General features: G+C 43.3%; 1 protein-coding gene across 4 annotated transcripts in view; it reads left to right on the top strand.

Moving 5' to 3' along the window:
- Positions 1-5000, top strand: part of ZEB2 (zinc finger E-box binding homeobox 2) — a 114558-nt gene that overhangs the window by 60077 nt on the left and 49481 nt on the right. The gene's annotated exons all lie outside the window — the stretch shown is intronic.

Genomic DNA, 5000 nt, shown 5'->3' on the forward strand with positions numbered 1-5000 from the left:
AGAGGAAACACGGGAGGGAGAGGAAATGTGGTGGTGAGGCCACCCCACGTGCAGGGCTGGTGGTCACACTGGGTCCTTATAAAGGGATGGGGAAGTGGCCCAGAGGTAGTTTGGCTGAGCAAAGCAAAGAGTAAATCTTGGCTTTCAGGGCCCTGAGAGTGCAGGGATGCAGCAGAGGGAAGGTAATTCCGTAGGCAGGGTCAAGTGGGCTGATGGGCAGTTTGGGACAGACAATGAGGATCAGGGGAAGGACACAGGTTCCACCAGCACAGCCTATGTGGGCAGCAAGGGGACACGCACCCTCAAGTGACTTGGATGAGGTCCATGGTGCACCTTGATGCTGGGGAGCGAGATGTGGTGCTTTCTCCTTTTACCTTGAAGCCTTTATATGGTGGTCCTTGGTGTCCTTGACCATCATGTCACAAAACCCATGCCATGGGCTTATCCTAAAGCCATTTCAAGGAACCCATAGATGGAGATCTCAGATCAGGCCTGTGGTGCCATGTGGGGACTTTGCAGCTTCTCTGGGTGGGTCGATGTCTGTGCAAGGGCATGAGTTCTGGAAAAGAGCACCGTATCCTGCTTTTCCTCATTGGCTATGGATGCCTTGTATGGCTTTTCTTCAGGGCTCCCATCTGTGTGCGTAGGCAGGCCCTTGTCCCATGGCATCCAGGAGGGGACAGCTGTCTGCCACACCTTCAGCTTCATCACTGCTTAAATTTGGGGTGCCCATTTATTTTAAGGTGGTTTTTCTGCCCTCGTGACAGCACGCATATGACAAAATGAAATTCTCAAAAGAGAAACATCAAATTCCAGCCAGGATACCATGAGCTTATAGATAGTCCTCTGAAAAACAGGTATCTCTTTTCCCCATGTTTTAAAAGTTTTAAGTTTTGACACATGCTGGCCCAAAATAATTATTTACTCTGTACAACCAGTAGTAAAAAGAACCCAGAGGGAAATTCTGGCAATGTTATTTCTACACAGCTTCAATTGAGCCTGATTCTAGTCAAAGTTATATTGATGTAAATCATGGGCTAAGAAGGTTGATTTAAGTCAATAGTTACCCTGGCATAAAATCTGTGTGAATATAATTAAAATCAGGCCTCCTTGGAGCTGTGCATGTGTGGCAAAATACGGACCTAAATGTTGCAGAAATGAATTAATAAATGCAAAGGAGGTTCAAAAGTTGTAAAATTAAATATACATCTGTGAAAACATCCATCCAATTACGTAGCTGCACATTTGTGGGATGCATTTTACACTTCATGTGGAATTAAACTATTAGTAAAAATCTGTCGGCAAATAGTGACACTTACTTTAAAGGATCACATGGACTTATATTGTTTTGTAATGCATCTAAAATAGCAGTTCCTGAAACATCACTTCCACTTTAACAAAATGTGTTACTCTCACACTGGCTAAAACTCTATTTTCCTGAGGAAGGACTATTGAAGTATTTAGCTGGGAAGGGTTGGGTTAATACATGTAATTTCTTTTCTTTCATTGGACTTCCTTTTGCCAACTTTACCTTGTATAAATAATTTTGCCTGTGAGAGTCTTTACATGGAATGCAGATTGACTATTACTTCCTGAATAGATTTAAATTTAACACCAATTTAGTCACTGTAGTATTCCTATATTGGAAATAACAGCTTCCATAGGACTTCTACAAAGTGCCAGAAATATGATCTCATACGTGGAAACAAATTTAAATGCGTTTTCTTTTACATGTTTTCTTTTAGTATATTTTTCCCACCTATGTTTCCCTTGTTTCCCAAATTCTCTCCTGTGTTCCAGGGCTGTGAGAAATCTGGAAAATTACCCAGTGAAAAAAGTCCTAGCTTTTAATAAGAATTGCCAGTCTCACAAGCATTTTATATTTAAAACTTTTTTTTTTTTTTTTTTTTTTTAAAGCAGGGTATTTGTGCTTTCCAAAAACCAGATGCTTTTAAGATAAAACGGAGCTGTCCTGTTCATAATTTCTGAACTGAAACATGAATGAGAGTTTTGATCAGGAGTCTGGAAACCATTTATTTAGCTTGGATGTTGCAAAAGTGATTGGCTCCTGCTTGGGGAAGTGGCATTTCCCATGAGCTGCTGGGATAGCCCTGACAGCTGGGCAGGGATCACCACCAGAGAAGGGGGTTGGAGAGGATCATGGCTCCTGACTTTGTCCTCTCCTTTCCATGGGGACAGGGAGAGGACACGTTTTGGCTCAGAGATGTCAGGTCACACCGGAGGGAAGTGGAAGTTGTCACCTCGCCACCCCTGTGGTAGAGCTGGAGAAAACAATTTCTCCCACACAGCACAAAAACTGTGGAGAGGGGACTGACAGTGATGGTCCCTGTTCTACCCCCTAATGTAAGGTTTTATATTTGTTGCCTCCTCTTTTTGGTTTTTGTTTTTTTTTTTTTTCTCACAGAACCAAAACCAAATAAAACAAAATTAAAAAAAAAAAAAAAAAAAAAGAAAAAGCTCACCTCGGGATGAGATCATAGCTCAGTGTATTATGGCTTGGATGCAAATGTACATTTTCAGTGGGTTCCTTGGCTCGCATGTCAGGCGCTATTGGAATTTTTTGAGTTATTTGGCAGTTGAATAGTACGGTTTCCAACTTCTTCTTCATCAGCTTTTCAGGCAAATAGAAAAGAGCTAATAATACACTTCAGTTTGCTCTCCAGGCTTGGAAAGCTAGCAAGCAACTTGCTGGAACTCTGATACTTCTCCTCTAGCCTGCCTCCTGCTTTCTGGGGTCAGAAACCTCTGTAGGTGCAGATGAAGCCCACCCTCCACTGGTGGCAGGGCCTTGCCTGCTCCCTGGCAGAAAGATAAATTGCTGCAAGTCAGCAAGGTGACCCACCTTGACATGAATACTGTCTGTATTCAGCTTTCTACAAGGCTTTGCTTGATGCAGGTCTGCACATGAAACTCCCTTGCTGAAAAGGGTTTTATCCATGTTCCTGTATGATTCCTTTCCTGGGAGTTTTATTGGTGGAGTTTGTCTTTGCTAAGGAAGCATCTCCCACGTGGGACAAGCCACCCTGGGAGTGGGAGGGGGCCTCCTCAAATATCCCACATATTTCTAATGGCTCTGGTGCTCTAATGACCATGAAATTCCCAATGGCTCTCAAACTCACCTACCGAGGGCTGTGCAGGGGAAAAAAGGACAGGTTTTCTGCCTGATGGCTTGCCTTGCTGCTTTTTCCCTTCTACAGCCCCTGTAAAATTGTCTTGAGTTACCCTGAAACACTTCTTCCGTGAGTTTCATTATCCACACAACCAACAGGAGATCACAGAATCACAGATTGGTTTTGGTTGGAAGGGACCTTAAACACCATCTCATTCCAACCCCCTGCCATGGGCAGGGACACCTAGCATTGTCCCAGGCTGCTCCAAGCCCTGTCCAACATGGCCTTGGACACTTCCAGGGATCCAGGGGCAGCCACAGCCTCTCTGGGAAATGGTGAGGTACTCCAGAGTTGCAATCAGCCTGTTGTGTTAGCAGGCAGGATCGTAGAGTAGCTAAACAGGATTATCTCCAGTGGAGCAAGGACCCAACTGGCAGCAGGAGAAGCCACAGCAAGACACTGGGATCAGCCATCATCACGTGAGTTTAGCCTGCAAAAGTAAAGTAAATTGCTCCTGCATTAGGAGCAAGGAAGAGATTTGCACACTTTCTGCAGGTAACACAGCTAAGAATCTTCAAAAAGCTGGTTTGGCAATTAGATAAGCAGATGCAGAACTGCCATAAAACTTCTAAGCATGTCCAAGGGCAACAGTTACTGCGAAAAAGTATAATTTTATCATTAGGTCTAAATCTGTCCCCAGAACAAGCAGCAGTTTGTAACTTGAGTCTGTGGCTGGCAAAATGTAAATTACCAATATCAGCTCCTGCAGCTAATGGCAGTTTTACCAGAGGGAGCATTGCAGGATTGGGCTCGGAACAGATTTTGCAGGCGAGGGATCCTGGTTGAGCAGTGAGCCCCGCACAGGCGCAGGGATCCCTGCCATGTGGAGCTCATCTCTGATTCAGGATGACATGTGTCCACTCCGAGGACGTAATGGCTAATACGCCGCGCCTTCAGTTAAAAATATAACAGCAAGTCTGCGTGCCATTCGGGGAGCAAAACTCTCACCCGTGCATATTAAACTGAATATTCTAGGCTCATTTTTACATCTTTTCTCTCCACGCACCCCAAAGGATCGTTAGGGACGAATGGTCTGTACATTGCCATTTTACAAAACAAAGATGTGTTTGTTTTACATGAAGGCAACAACACAAAAAATCCTCGCTGACTTTCTATTATTTTTCCCTGTGTCATAATTTAAACAGAAGTAACGGAGTGTTGCACCCTTTTATCTCCCCATCACCACAAAATACCTGCTGCAGATGTACACCAAGGCCTTGCAGCGGCTTTGCAAATGCCAAATAGCAAAAGACCTTGGTCCTTTGATGCTTTGCACATGGGCATAACTTCATATACACAGGCAATTCCATGTCCTCTACAGGACATAATTCTTCATAATTCTATGGCTGCATGAAAAACCTGAGTTCGCTCCAATTTTTTTTTTCCCAATTACTTCTTAAATAACAACAGTGAAAGTATGGCTGATGCCCATAGCTTAGTGCTTCAGAAAATTGCAGATAATTAAATCCTACTGTCCTCTAATTCCACCTTTAGAGTCTCTTCCTTGCCTTCCTCAAAGTTTTTATTGCAAAGCAGAGCAAAAGAGAAAGTGTAAGGAAAAGTCTTTTCCTGATTTCATACAATGGAGGAGATAAACCCCTCTATTTAAATGGATATATATCTCTTATCAACTCAACTAAGGGAAGGAAGGTATTCATTAGCTAGGCTGGATTAAAAAATAAATAAATAAATGAGAGAGAAGAGATTGAATGTGGAAGAGTGAGAAGAACAAACAAGTCAAAGCATTTGTTCATGCTGCAATCTACACATCAATTATCCTGCTGTGCTAATTACCACCTTTCCATACCC

The sequence above is a fragment of the Anomalospiza imberbis genome, chromosome 7 (genome assembly GCF_031753505.1).
Source record: "Anomalospiza imberbis isolate Cuckoo-Finch-1a 21T00152 chromosome 7, ASM3175350v1, whole genome shotgun sequence".
Classification (NCBI taxonomy): Eukaryota; Metazoa; Chordata; class Aves; order Passeriformes; family Viduidae; genus Anomalospiza; species Anomalospiza imberbis.